This window comes from Aythya fuligula, chromosome 14 (assembly GCF_009819795.1).
Source record: "Aythya fuligula isolate bAytFul2 chromosome 14, bAytFul2.pri, whole genome shotgun sequence".
NCBI classification, from domain to species: Eukaryota; Metazoa; Chordata; class Aves; order Anseriformes; family Anatidae; genus Aythya; species Aythya fuligula.
This window is the reverse complement of record NC_045572.1, coordinates 3,477,871-3,494,176: the sequence shown is the minus strand read 5'-3', so window position 1 is coordinate 3,494,176 and position 16,306 is coordinate 3,477,871.

Below are 16,306 nucleotides of genomic sequence, written 5' to 3'. Positions count from 1 at the left end.
CATCATACTTCCTGTGCTTGGAAATAATGAAAGAGGATACATAACACGGCATTGAAGATGATGGCAAACGGCAAAACCTTCAGGCTAGTATTTTAATTCCTACTATGGAAGTATCACCATTTATTACCACTCATTAAATTTTAATTTAATAGAACATCTTTAAAAGGTCATTTTAAAAACAGGAGTATTGTAGCCAATATTACTGACTAGTTAACTGCTTTGAGAACACAAATCTTCACAGATATGTTGCTTTGAATTATTAAAATATAAATCTGATTAATTTAGCTTTTTTTTTTAATATTGCTTTTTGTTGTGGTGACCTTGATCTTTAAAATGACATTCTGTTACTATGATAGTGTTTGACCAAGTATTCATTACCTCACATTTACCGTATTATGAGATGTCATGTACCTTAATGTTTTAGTCGCTATTTTCCTAAGTACTACATTTATCATTAAAACACAGTGTATGGAAACAATGAATGTCAGGAAAAAAAAAAAAAAAAAAATCAAGCCAAAGATTAGTTTAGAAAACAAAAATTGGATACCTAAACTAGCCTCCAGTGTGCCCAGTGGTCATATTCCATTAGCTTACTAATTATCTGATTCTTAACATTCTGTACAAGCTGATGGTGCTTAGCAATCTATTCTGACAAACATTAGTATCAAAATGAGCTTAGCAGAACTAGTGCTTACAGGTGTGCAGGGCATTGCTGCTTCCTACATAAGCCATCAATGCAACTAATGTGGTCCACAGGCCTAGGGAAGTGCTTGTCCCCCTGTGCTCAGCTCTGGTCAGCCTATGCCTTGAGTACTGATCATGGTTTTGGGCCCCTCGTGACAAGAGGGTTCTGAGAAGAGCAATGCAGGGACTAGCGCAGGGACTAGGAAACAAGACCAGTGAGCTGCTGCTGAGGGAGCCGGGGCTGTTCTGCCTGACAGTAGGCTTCAGCAAGGTGCGTGTCAGCCTCTTGTCTCAGGGGTCAAGTGATGGGACACTTGTAACAGCCTCAAGTTGTGCCAGGGGAGAATTAGATTGGGTATCAGAAAGAATTTCTTTACGGAAAGAGTTAAGAAATTGAACAAGCATTGGAACGGGCCACCCAGGGAGGTGATGGAGTGGTGTTTAAGAGATGTGATGCTTAGGAACATGGTTTAGTGGTGGACTTGTGTAAGGTGAGTGGTTGGACGTGATGGTCTTAAAGGTCTTTTGATCTCTCTGTCATTCTAAATGATTCTGTGTTTCTAACAGATACATCCAACACACTTTTTCACGAGTGTGAATCACAAGTGTAGAGAAGATCAATTTTAACCCTTCAAGAATAAAATTTTAAATTGCTGAAACTCAACTTCTTTTTCTGCTAATTTACAGACATACATGTGAGATATAACTTGTTCTGACAGCTTCTCCTTGTTGGTGTGAAGATTGTGCTGACTGACTGCTCTCAGTGGCTTTCAGCACCCTCAATTATGGTTTTCAAATGATTAAATGATGACACAGTGGGATAAATTTGATATCCATCCCAGCAGCTATGTTTTTACTTATGCAATTGCTGGAATTATCTCCTTTGAAAGGTATTCCTTTTTCAAACTTGGATGCTTAACAAAATGATAGAACTATATGCAACAAAAACATTTTTCTAATCCCTCCTGTTAACTTGACCAAAAGAGTGGAAAACACGCTGCTCTTTAGATGAAAAACCAGCTATGACCTCAACTAGACAGAGTATGTACCGTATTGCTGGGCTGGACAGCAGTAGCCAGAAAGCATGTTATTTCCACAAGGAGAAAAATGAAAGACCACAGACAAAAAGTGACCTACTGATGTTACAGAACAAACCCATGGACAGAACATGTAACGTTTAACCTAGAACTCTTATTTCTTGTCCCATCAACAGGAACATACTACCATAAGAATGTTCTTTCAAGTATTTTGATACCTGTTTCTTAAAAATTCAGGACAAATTTCCTAACGGATGACACTATAAGTTTATTCATCTACTTTCGGTGACAACACCTTTTAGAATCCTACTGAGGACTACATCATCATACCAGGAGGCAGACTGAAGAGTCTCTAAACCACTACATATTCCATTTAGAAACTAGAGTAAACAACATCGAGATTATAAGGTATATATATTATATCTTCTCTTTTAGTATAAGTAACATATTTACAACACTCTGTCGAAAGACCTCTGCCAAAGCAAAGAGACATCCATAACAGATGTATATACCTACCTTTTATCAACTAGTCTTGGTAACACCTTGTTAGCTGCCACTGAGGTCAAAAATCCATGGATCTTTAATTTTCAAATTTTCTCAAGGTTCTAAGCACACACTTCAGTGTCACCAATTTTCAAGGTTTATAGGATTATAGAGTTTTAAATCTTAAGGTCTATACCAATCAGATATTAAGCATTCCTCTATTCAAGTTTTCTCTGAAGATCAATCCAGTAATGAATTTCAGCACAGTAGCAAACTATTTTTTTTTTTTTTTTTTTTAAATGCATAGCCAGAGAGTGCCAGGACAGTAACACAGCCTAGCGAATAATTGATACACACACACAGAATGGTCACAGGATACCTTGATTAATAATTTGTTTACTCTGACCAGATTAAAACTCCAGTTAGCAACCTGCTCTCAGAAAGAACTAAGAGGTGTATGAGCTATTCTTATAGTGAACATCTTCAGTACTTAAAACTGAAGGTATTCCAGAGTGCTACAAATAACCTGAGATTCAGTGGAACACACAACTTGAGTTATACTCCTGAAACTGCCTCCACATTTATACTAAAATTATGGTGGACTTGTTATGAAGTGCTTGAAGTGCATATAAAATACGGCTACGTCCTACCATTAAATGTCATCTTTAGATGCAAACTTTGCCTACTGTTATTTCATCTTGTAGGTGAAGATAGTAGCTCAAAAGCTATGAAAAGCCTGCTCTAACAAGCTCACTTTGACAGAAACATCAGATTACATTAAAAACAAAGGATTATTTTTTTTTTGAACACATCCTTCAGACCACATGCTTTGGCTTTAGTGCAAAGAAACATTCAAGCAAATGTGCTTTCATATTATCATTCTGATCTGCACCAGAAATTCAGCAAACTTTTAAAAATCATGGTATGTTAGTACACAAACAGTATAGTTGGTTGAATTTTGACATTCCGGTGACAACAGCAACAGCCTTCACATGATGCATAGCAAATTATACATGACTACCCCTAAAATGTAGAATAGAAACAGAGGTAAAACTTGATCCAGAGAAAAACATGAGATACACTACTTTTTCTGAGGTATTATACTTTTTATTGTCATTATAATGAAAAATCGGGAAGACTGCAGTTCAAAACCTGACTTTTTAAGAGTTCCCTTCAGAGCAAGATGCTTATCTGCACAGCAACATACAGAAAGCAATATGATGAATGAGTTTGACTCTAAACTCATGTCCTCCAAAAAAAAAAGACATTTCTACAATAGCCTGTATACAGAAAGCAGTTCCCTGAACATTGAAGTCCTCAGAATTTTTGCTTAAACCATTTTCGTATTAATCATTATTTTCATAACTTCTTTTAAATGGGTATTTTAAATGGGTATTTTAAAAGGTTGTAGATTTTTGTTGTTGTTTTAGTTTGGTTTCTGTTTGTTTGTTTTAAACTCTGACAGCTGGTTATAGTGAACATAGGAATAGGAAGCAATAATTTATATCAGGAAGCAATATGTCTTTTAATATGCAGTTTCCAAACTCACCCTTGTTTGCTATCTACTGTCTATTTTTTAAATAATGCACAAATCAACTCCAGTACCATGGAAATAATCAACACAGAATCAAAACCTGGAGCTTCTACTAGAGCACAAATCAAAAGCTGTTGGAATCCAACAGCTGGAGCCTGTCTCATTATTTCACTGTGCTTTGATGTGCTTTTCAGCCAAGTATCTTAGAGAATTACTCGCAGATATGTCTATCTGCAAATTCTACATTGCTTACACATTACAGTTTCCAACAGAGATAAATACTGTAACTGAGTTCTCATTTTCAAGAAAAAAAAAAAAAAAGAAAAAAAAAGAAAAAAAAAAACTTTTTTCTTATCTTCTATTAAGCACAAAGCCCTGTAAATAGAGGAATTGAAAATCAGCTGCAGCTAATAAAAGAATCAAGTTTGTTATTGACTTTGAGCTGGTAGTTTCCACTAGATTATCCATCATACTTTTATTATGTGATCAACAGCCTAATTAATTTTGTACTTGTGCATTTAGGCAGAATACTGTATGTTTCAATGGGGTTTACTATAATCCTGCACCTGCGGCCTCAGAGATTTAGAAAGCTCTCTATCATAAGTTTATACTATGCCTATAATCACGTCAGCTGGAGTATGGTTCCTGCTATTCAGTCTGTTGAAATATAGCAGTATTTAATTTCTGAGGCACTAGAAAATTTGCATCTGTGGATATGTGTCTTTGGACTTTAATCAGATCAAAGTCACTGAGAGATATTAAGAGAGTTAGATACAATATTTTGCTCAGACAGTTTTAGTGGATAAATCAGACACTGTTTTGATTTTCCATGCTTATCCAGGAATATGAACAGATGCAATCATGCTATTGTATAATGAATGTTGATTGCCAACAGTATTTGATTTTGCAACCATTCTGTAGTGATAATTAAAGATAACTTGGTATCCTATACAGTGATAGTTAAAGACTGCTTTGTGTGCTTTATTGTATAAATAAATGACAGAGAATGAATGGATTCTCTGTAACTTTATCTGGCATATATTTCAGAGTAGAAAGAAGTCACAAGAGTCTTGATAAAAATATTCAGATGCAAATGAAAGTCTTCATTCCAAAATGTGATATTTATCCTTTTTTTTTTTTTTTTTCCCTGGTTTGTGGCATTTATGTTAAGCAAGGGCTTAGTACTTTAAGATGTATTAGCTGTAACTTCTACAAAAGGGACAAAAAATGAAGCGAAATGAAAGCTATATTATCTATGTATCACACTAGGCCTGCTCCAAAGAGTGCTGTAGCCAATGGCAGTCTGTGACTGCAATGAGCTTTGGATAAGGCTCACATGCAGTAGACACATGTACATGTTCATTACACCATTCAGGAACCTTAGGAAGAAAACTTAATCTAAAAGTACTTTTTCCACTAATAAACTTTTCCAAAATTCAGAATTGCGATTTCTTGCCATTACAGTTTTGGCCAGAATTCAATACTCAAGCTAAGCCACATATGAAGTATGAGACAGCAGCAGAGATGGCCATCTTCCCCTTCTCAGAAAGAGCCCAGCAGAGCATGGATAGGCTCAGACTACAGAGATATTTTGAATGAGGCAAAATGACTTGACAGTTCTCCTCTGGCACAGTGGAAGGAATCTGCTATAGCCCTGTATGGTGCAGCAACCATTGCTTTGCTCACATCTAGCATGTTTAATGGGTAGACTCTATGTGAGATGACACAGAAAAGCACCCATATGCCCCTTATTCACTCATGCATGCATTCACTGGCACTGTATCCTCTCTACTCCCTGCAGGCTCAGGAAGGCAAAAATGGCAGAGAAGAAAAAACACCTCCTCTTTGGCACTCCCATAATCAAATCCTTTTCTGACCATTTCTAGACTTTACAGCTTTTGCCTTCTACCTCAGAAGCTGACACGGCCTCAAGCACAATAGCCACTAACATTATGCCCTCCAACCTGGCAAACTGCTATAAGCCAATATGAATCTGAACAGAAAAGCTTGCTTGGGAGCACTGAAAGTCATTTGTGTATAGAAGCATTAAGGAGGATCAGGATTACGGTACAGTGTATCATAACACATTTAATGACTCCCACTTAACAACTATTTCTGTCCCCAGACATGCAAATATTTTATGTAGTCCGTAAGTAACTACTTCAAGCTGCACTGTATACTATGATAGTTGCTATGTACAGCACTAGCTAACTGATGTGCATCCCCAATGCCGATAATGTACATTGCTTTCTCTCTCTAGAATTTTACGTTACACTTTTAATCATAATTCAACAGACAACACAGTGAGCTTCTTAGTTCACTGGTCAATACAGTTACCAGGTGAACTCCCTATAAATGACAGAAGAACTTCCACTGCAGCCATATGTCCTGTTTTAGAAAGCATGTGTGTCAGGTGCTGAAACTTGCCAATTAAATTATCTTCATTCTTGATGTGAGCTCTAGTCACTGAGCATGTTCATCCCTCTGTCCCTCTGTCTCCCCCCCCCCCCCCCCCCCCCCCCCCCCTTAGAACTGCAAGACTAGCTCCTATACATTCTTTTCAGGATCTCTGATAATTTTAAACTGATAATTATTTCTATTTTTCACTAAGAATCAGAAAGATATCTGTGCCTCTGATGTATTTCCACTGTGTATCATTGTGTATGTCAGAAAGATATCAGTTTCCTGCGATCTAAGAAAGCATTTCTGCTGACATTCTTCTTATGACTTTTCATTCCAATTTATAAAGTTACCTGTTGAGGAATTTTTTATGATACCATCTCCTTCCTATAGAGGCTACCACCTAAGCCTTGATTAGTTCACAGGAGATCAAACTCCCTAACAAGTTACTGTCAGTTGCAGTTTTAAGACTAGAACTAGGTCAGGTTTATTACCTACATCAATTCTTTTATGTGGCAAAGCAAAGACAAAAAAAAGGATTTTAGACAAAAATAAAGGAAAACAGGACTGAAAGTCTAACTAAGATCTAAAAATGTTTCTTATCTCAAAAGTGAAATGTCACAAATGATTTTTAAATTACCAAATCCCCAAGGCTGGAGCCACGTAGTCTCCAGCTTTGTCTAAGAGACCTTACAGTATTACAGCAGATTTTTGTTACAGAGATAGCATAAGAGCAGAGTTGTCTGTAATGCGGAATCTCTTAGATATTAGGTCAGCAAAGGCTGGGGAAATGATTTGCTGTTCTTAGGAGGACAGAAATACCTCCTGCACCTATTGATACCTATTGATCTTTTCCAAGTGCTGGGATTGTTCTGGGTGGTTTTGGAGGAGCAACACTGCAGTAAGAAATGACACTAAAAGCTTTATGAAGTTGCTTTGTATCACATTCAGGCACACATTGTTTGGACATTTCATGATAATGCATCACTGTATAGAATCGTTGATGCCTTTCTACATCTGATGTTTTTTCAGTATTATCCCTTTATTGTGGTGTTTTGTTATTTCAGTTTCAGCTAACCTTCAGATCCAGGAAATGCCAACCCATTGCAGCAGAAGAAAGTATCTGTTCAAAAAGTTAAAGCTTGTGATGAAGTTCCAAGGGGTTTCTCTTACTTGAACTGAACTGCCAATCTATGTGACTGTCATTTCCATGTCTGGAACGGAAGCACTCATAAGTACAGAGAATCATAAATGCGTTTTTTAATCTCTTTAAACTCCACCACCACGCAGTTCTGTTGGTTTTAGGCACAGCATCAGTGATGATCACATTTTCAGGCCATCAGCCACTCTCTGCTTAAGCAGAAAGAGTAAATGTGCTTCTCCAAAAGCACCAAGGGGAAGCAAACGATGGCTACAGCTACCATACCCTTGGCTGTAGGGGAGAGTTCTAGTGAATCAAAAAGATACTAAAACATGGAGCTTTAAAAACCTGATGCAGGAAAGTAAGGCAAAAGCTGCTAGGTAACCAGAAATTCCTACTTTGCTAGTGTAATAATCGTTATTAATCCTCCTGTTTGAACCCTCTGAGTTTAGGGATAAGCCATAGCATTAGACGCAGATGTTACTAAGATATACTTTGCAAGAACAGGCATCTCAGGAGAGAACAAGACTTAAGCACATTTTTGGGTCATGTCTCCTCTCCTGTACCCTCCTTATTCCTGCCAGTTTTAATTAATGTACAAGCTCACACAAACATTGCCAGCAAGCATGTGACAAGCAGCCTAAATGGGAAGATTTTCTAGCAGTAATGAAACACATGGAAAGTGGAATGAAATTCAGACAAAGCACCATTATACTGATTTTGCCATCTATATAGTTAATGTTAATTGTTAGACCTATAAAAATCAAGGAAGAGGCTAAATACACAGTATACTGATGTTAGTACATATGAGTAACAGTTACAACCGTTTGAAGAATGTTTTCCCAATTAGGAAAACTTGTGTTTACATATGAATGTCCATTGAATCATTCAGAATGCACATGTGCGTGCATGTGCACAATGCAGAACAAAACGCATGTGTAAACTCAGTTTACAACACTGAAGAACTAATGTTGTGCCCCCATGTCCAACTCTACACATCCAAACAAAAATGGAATATACCCAAAGTTAAAGTCTCGCCACAGATCCTTTCTTTTAGCAGCAGCTCCAGGACTACTATTGATCACCTCCTTCCTCCTGTGAAACAGAGCAAGCCAAGGAGGAGCACAGCTCACCAGTTGTTTTACTAGCAAATGACTGAGAATAGAATCTCAAATCTTTCCCTTCCTGAATAAGCTGCTTGGTTACCTTTCAACCCATGCTAACTTTTTTCTGAAAATCTGGCTTCAAAGCATTAAGAGTTTCAAAAAGGTGGATAACAAGGTTCCTGAGCGACTAGTGAGGCTTCTCTGGGTTATAAGCTCTGTGCCCCCAGCCAGAACGAAGTCATTCTTGAGATCTACCATTCCAAAGACTGAATGCATTTTCAAGGAGAAAATGAATTGCAGAAGTCCAAAATGCAGGAGACACCAGCTGGTGGGATGGGATTCCTGCGCCCACTCTGAGGGTATCCCATACTTAGGAATCTTAACAGACAGCCAGAGGCAATGGGACTGGATGTTGCCCATTTCTAACCCATAGCAATATGAAGAGATGTTTCAGCTTTTGCTTCATTAATATAAACACATACTCCAAATTTACAAACTTGGAGCCAAAACTCTTGCCTAGAAAAATCAATCAACACCTTCTAGTGTGGCATGCCTAAAGATAACAGCAGAAAGGAGCTTGTTTAAAAAACAACAACAACAACAACAAAAACTTGCATAAAAAGGAGAAATCTTTCAGCAAAAGACCCTTTTTTAAAGGTCCAAAGATGTTTATAAACCTACAGGCATTTGCTCTCAGAATACTTTCTTGCTTGCACAACACATCTCTACTACACCCCATATATACTGCATCTGTATTTACTGTGATGCACTGTTGCACACAAATCACCCCCCATACCCCTCCTCCTCCTATTTTTCATTGAAAGCCTGGAATCCAGCCTTGTATGAGCCTGCAGCACTCCAGATGGGTCAGACAGCTTTGCCAGAAGCCTTGTGCAATACCACAAGAAAATTTTATGGTCCTCTGTTTAAACACTGTGCAGTGAATATGGCTTCCAATTCAAAATAATAATGGCATACAGCACTGCTTTAAGAGATTATCATTTTTGGTGGCATGCAAGAATTATTATTTTTTCCCCCCATTATAACACAAGAGTTGTATTAGCTACTAAAAATGGACACCATACCATAATCAGTCTTTGCTGAGGATGATGTATTCAAAATGGAATTATAGTATTAAGACATTCTGTGCAAGTTGGCTAAATTATGTAATATCAGTCATAGGAGTTCAAAGTTCTGATGAGACAGCAAAACATTAACTCTGTATCTCTATAAATGAAAAAAAGCATGGCAACAGGGGGTCTTCTGACTCCCCTCCTTTCTCTCTCTCTTTTTTTTTTTTTTTTTTTTGGCTATGCCTAAATTATGAATTAATCATTGACAAATGGTTAGCCCATTAAAAAATTCTTATAAAATCCAAGAACAAAAGAATTGGAAACTGAGTATTACTTATAACTTCAACTAAGGAAAAACAAAGGGAAACCTTTGGAGAAGTTACAGGCAACAATTATAGCCCAATAATTTCCTGGTGCTATTGGATTACCAACTACAAGTGCAATAAATGATTTTTTTTTTATGTTTATCTAGGACCAGAAAGAAAAAGAGCATTACAATGACCAATTTGTCATCTTCAAATCTTTTTTCTACTTTCTGAAGAATACAGAACAAACTGTCATTACAGTGAAATTAAAACATGTAACAAATACTCTGTGGTAACTGGCTAACTGGAGATACAGAAAATCAAACACAGTATATCCACCAACATTATTAAGTGCAATGATGGAGCTAAAACATCTTCCAGAATTCCCTAGGTCACAGATTGCTGGAAGCTGAAATTACATGGAAAATTACCTCAGTACCCTGTTTTGATCCTCTCCCTTAAGCATACTGTGTAACTGTTGATGATAGAAAACTATATTAAATGAATGTGTGCTACTACTGAAAATGGCTGGTCTTTTAGTCTATACATTTACATACATAAGAGCTTGCCCTACCTATTCCAGTGGTGCTCCTTCCTAACTAATGACCTATTTAGGCTTGGCATAACAAGTGTCCTTCAGCTTCTAAGCTCTTCTTTAACTTCTCATTCTTAGGTGGTAAGTCTGACCTATGAATTTGTCCTATTCACACAATCACAGAATCGTAGGGGTTGGAAGGGACCTCAAGAGATCATCGGGTCCGACCCTTTCCCCCCTCCCCCCCATCCTACTGATGATAAGTATCAACAGGAATTATAAATGTATTGAGATTTATTTTTATTTTTAAAAAATCCAATCCTACTTCATTTTTAGTTTATCTATATCAGTCTGGTACTTGTGTTACTTGAAATTATTTCCAACAGGTAATTTCATTTCAAAGAAGCATGCTATGCAAACTGTTTTTGTCTAATTCTTTGTGATAACTGAATTAAACCTACTAATCATTTAAAAGTTGCAAGAGCACTAAATCAAGAAACTATAGTAAAACTTAAAGGGTTTCTGAACACTGAAGATGACTTTGAATCATTACATCCATATTCATGCACATTTTAAGTTAGTTTTATATTTTATATTCTAATTCCTCTCAATCAGAAGTAGATCCGGACAAATCTGGACAGATTTAAGAAATGGAACAAACTCTCTAGAAACTGACACAGTGAGGAAAGCTAAACTTAAAATTATATTGACTACATTTTACGCCTTCTCATCATAAACCTATCCAACATTCTTGTCCTTAGTTGCGTTAGTAATGCACCCATTACTAATATTCCATTGTGCCATTCACCAACTGATGGTGATGCTCTTGCTGTGAATTCTAGCAACAGAAGCAATCAGCAGTAGATTGTCAATATCTCTTATAATTGCAGTATGCAACCATGTCTGGACAAACACCTTTTTAAGGGCAATAAAAACTTATCAGTGCACAGTAAATATTGCAATTTATTTCTGCTACAAGTTAACACTGTAATCTCGATCTATTTCTATGTTTGCACAGAGCTAGATTCGTACATAGAAATAATCCTTTGTTAACTCTAACTGCATACCTAAAAATCACAAACACTTTGTCTGAAAATGTAGTTTTATTAGACTAGTTAGATTGTTCTAATACAGTATTTCCAGATAGAAGTTTTTTTAGCTCTATTAAAAAACAAAACAAATCAAAAAAACTTCTACACCAACATCTGCAATGTGGGCACAAATATTTTAAGTAATGCAGATTTAGTAGGAGAGATGAGAAAGATTTACTGCCACTTCAAACACTGACTTTGTCACAGTATGCTCTGCCATCAGAAGACATAGCCAGAGCTACATACTAATTACAAGCTATGTAATTTATGGGTATTTGAAACATGACATCATTTGAGAGTCTAAACCTAAGTATTCTTTGTTAAGCTTTGCTTTTACATAATACATTTCTCATATATGAGACTGACAATAGAAATAATATTTTGACACAAAGATCAAACTGCTTAATATTACCACACATTTATCTATTAATACCCTCAAACCACTTTTGTTTATATTATCCAGCTGCAAGAAAAAACAGACCAAAGGATCATGACTGCAATACTACGATCAGGTTTTAATGTGAAGTAACACACACACAAATGGAGAACTAAGGTTGGTCTATTTCATAACTAATGACTGAAAACTTCACTTACTATGTTTCAATGAAGAACAGTTAAAGACATAATTTAACTTAACCACACCTAAATTTCACCACAGCTCTTCATAAGAATGGTAATATTACAATTCCAGTACAGAATATCAACTAGAAACAACAAAAACAAAGTGGAATAAGCTTATTTCTAAGTTAATCATACATTTCTACAAATAAAACATAGAAGCAAACAATCTTAGTGAACAACCAAAAATTAGACTAGATATATTGTTAAATTTCTAACTTGGAAAATAATACATAAATAATACCTGATTACACAGACCTTTTGACAAAATGGATTATCATTCTTCAGCTCTGATAGGTTATGCATACGTTTCTATCTTTAAACTACTAACTCCCTTCTTTGCAACTGACACAGACAAAACAAATGTAGCTGCAATTAGGGTGTCTGAGAAGGTAAAAAATAACTGGGGAGGGAGAGATTTCAAAGGCAAGTCTAGAAAGGGGCCCTGATGAACTGTGGACAAAACTACCTTCAGTTCCCAATTAACGGTGTAATATGTTACGTGCACAGCCCTTTCGTCACATGGTATTCAATTTTCTGTATTATGTCCACTATCCGATTTCTCATTTTCACAGTGAATCATCTTTTTATTGCATGAGTATGTTGTAAACCTATATTGGAAAACAATCCAATATTAAAAACCATACCGCTTAAGGAAAGGGGAGATGAGAAGTAATCTAGAAACATGTTTTCCTTTGTTTTGACATACCCTTTTGTTGAAATGCACAAGTTGTACACACAGCCCCTTTTCTCTACTCCATGCTTTTCCATCCTTCATGTCTATACCAGAGAACAAAATTCTGCACTTCTCCTACTATAATCTGAACCCGACTCTGCAAGCACCACGTATCAACCAGTTTTCCTCAGGCTTAGATGAACCAAGTCTTGCACTCTTAGGTGACTGCTTGGTGGTAAACTGTGACAAGACACTATAGATTCAGACTGCAACCTCATTCAAGCCCATGTCGTCCCCTTCCCCACCAGAAACAGAACATCAAGAAAAGAAATGAAACTAAAACCATACTTTAGAGTCTGCATGGACCTGTGCCATCTGAAAGGCTTCAATCCCTGATAACAAGCTTCTTGGATTTCAGCCTCCTACTGGATGCATAAGTCTGACCTCCATAACTCTTTAAAAACATCTCTCCATGACTGAACACTTCTTCTAAAGAAATCTGTGGGCTCCGTTTTGATACACTCTCTTTCTCACTATCTCTAAAACTCTGAATTATTGTAGAAAAGCAGCTTCTCATAAATCCTCTTTTTTCTTTGCTGTGCAGTACTGCATCAGTAATCTTTAACAGAACACCTTACTGAACAGCATCCACAAACTACAGGAGAATTTTCAATTCCAGCAAAGTGCTATGAGTGAACTTAATGTAAGAAGAGATGGCAAGCAATGAAAGTAGAAACCTTTTGGAAATTGTGTTTTTCCATTTTCCTTCCCATAGCTGCATTGGTCATTTAACTATCGAGTAAACTTGAATATCTGAAAACCTCGTTCCTGAGAACTGGCTTAATACATATTCTGTGTAACAGCTACTGCTCCTGCAACCAGTATGCACAGATTACTGATCACTGAAAGATGGAAATCCTTAGAAACTATTTTGCTTTGTTTCCAGCCTGTAGCATGCCTTGCTTCTGAATTCTACATGAGGTTGAGAGTAAGACTATATAATCTAGTGTTATTCTTCAGGAGTATTAAAGCATAAAATTACCATTTATTGTGAGTTGTAAGACAAAACAAATAAGTAATAAAAATGGAGCTTAATCTAAATAAAGCATCCTTTTACTTTTGGTATAACTTTCTCTCTTTAAAGAGGCTATATTCAAGTTGATGATGATTTAGGGAAAGAATTAAACAGAACACCTAGGAGAGTTTGCATCTGCTTCAAACAGCCAGCATCAATAGGAGAAAAATGTTTTATTGCATGCTTTTTAAATATGTTGTAAAATAACCAGAATCATTCCAGTGTTAGAATAAGAGCTTAAACTATGTGTTGGCAGGAGCAGAAATGGATCTGTCACCTTTTCTTACTGGAGTAGAGTTAGTCTTTTACTTTCTTTAGTCTAAAGGAAGAATGGGAGAAAATGCAAAACAAGAAAGGAGAGCTTCTGTAGGGAAAGACTGGTGCTCCTCAACACTTTGACCGGCGTGGAAATTGTGTTAGGGATGCAAAGACAGCAGTCAGTAAGAAAGAATGCATTACACTTGTCACTGTTAATGTATATTCCATGCATGGAGACCTAAAGCAAGGTTTATACTTTTAACACTTCTTTAACAGTGTATAACTATGTGATTATAGAAACAAAAATCTTCATTTTTTCCAGGCAATGACCTAATTCTCATAAAAAGCCAAGTATTATGTAACCTCTTTATGGAACACTGAAATTCTGCACTCTTCACCCAGATAACTCTTTTGCAAAACAAGCCCAACGTTCTTCTCTTTAAGATCTTTCATTTTTCTAATGTCAGGAAGTACTCAGTACTCAACTCTCCTTTTAATGACATAAACACCACCAGGTAAAGGCATAGTCATTTGCACTATATAGTTCTGACATTCTCACATACAGACAAGTAAAACAAATTTAAGGTGCCAAATCTAAAATCAAGCATCAGGAGGAGTTTAAATGCTTATATGGAATCTTAAAATGTAATACTATAAAAATAACTTGGAACTGTAGTTTCTGTCTTTTCCAGTGGAAAACAAGATAAGGGCAAGAAAAATGTTAAATATGACCTGCTTTGTAAAGCATAGGTCGAAGTAGGAATCCCTTGAATATCTCCCATCAGAATCCTAATGATTTAAATGTTCTTTAAAAATGTCATTCCTTCCCCCCACCCACGGGATTTAATACAAACATCTCCAAATAAAAAAAAATATTTTTGTGTAACTTTGTTGATAATTACTTATTCAGCAAAGACTGAACAAGCCTACTTGAGAAACAGAAGTGTCAACTCTATGCTTTCTTTCCTTCTTGGTCTAAAGAAAGGATGAAAATGACATACAAAATGCACTGTTCAGCAGAAACCAATTGTTTTAGAAACACAGAAACATTCCTAATAATTTAGCTGGTCTTGTAAGAAACTGAAAGATGGGAAAGTAAGCTCATATTGTACTTTTCTATGTATTTTCCCCTCGTTCCTCTTCTCTGAACTCTGTCCCTCACCACACACAATCTCGGCTTCTCTCAGCTACCTTACTTGTCTGTATTTGAGTTAAACTGCTCCATTTGTTTCTCTTCTGCTGAAATACCAAGTAGAGGATATAATAGCTCAAGACATTTTTATCATTAGTTCACAGCACACAGAAGCCTTGAATAGCCACGTGGAGCAAAACCAGTCACAGTTGTGACATCCCCTTCCCCACCCCGAAACAAACAAGGAAAACCAAATGGCTCACATATTGTACAAAAATCCTGAAATATTTGGAAATCTGTTTTACGTTTACTTCTAGATTGTGTGCTGTCTAGATGTAAACCTGAATGGCAAAGTACAGAAAAGATTCTCCTTTGAGAACCCCTTAAAGAATTCCTTAAAATGACCAAATCAGAAAGAAGAATACCCCAGTAAAAGTGATCTTGTGAAAAATTCCAGCCCTGAGTCAGTAAATTTAGACTCTAAATTGTCATATTCAGGTTCCTACCTGAACTGTATCTTTAAGAAAATGTAGAAGCTCCTGATTATTTTTGAGTTTCCTCCATTTAATCAGAAGTAGTAATTACAGAAACACATAAGTTATGTTAAGACCACCAGATTCCTTGTCAGAGAACAAAAGATACTCATAAATATCTCCATCATAGTTTTTCAGAAGTCTTAAGTCAACTTCTAAAGTAAACATTTTGCTTTGAACAAATTATTATATGATGTCTGATTTGGGCAGCCACATCAATATTCCTGACCAGAACAGTCAGTCAATATTTTTGTGAAAACAAAACTCTAAAACCTGTTGCCATTCTTATAGATGCATAGTAATTTCCACCATAATTTAAAGAGTTATATGTAACTGGAAATCTTAACAGTCTGACATACAAGGACAGTGAGAAAGCAGTCTCTACTACAACTGGAAAACCCACCTTTATTGCACAAGGAAATTCTCAGCACTTTGTACAAAAGAATATTTTTTTTAAGCCCTATGTTGTGACGAATGCATGCATCAGCCAAAACATCTGTAACTTTATTATTATTATGATTATGATTATTACTATCATTATTATTATTATTTTGGTTTGTCTCCCCTGTCCCCCAATTAGCAAAATGCCCCCCAGAAGAGAACACCAGAATGTAAGATGAAATGT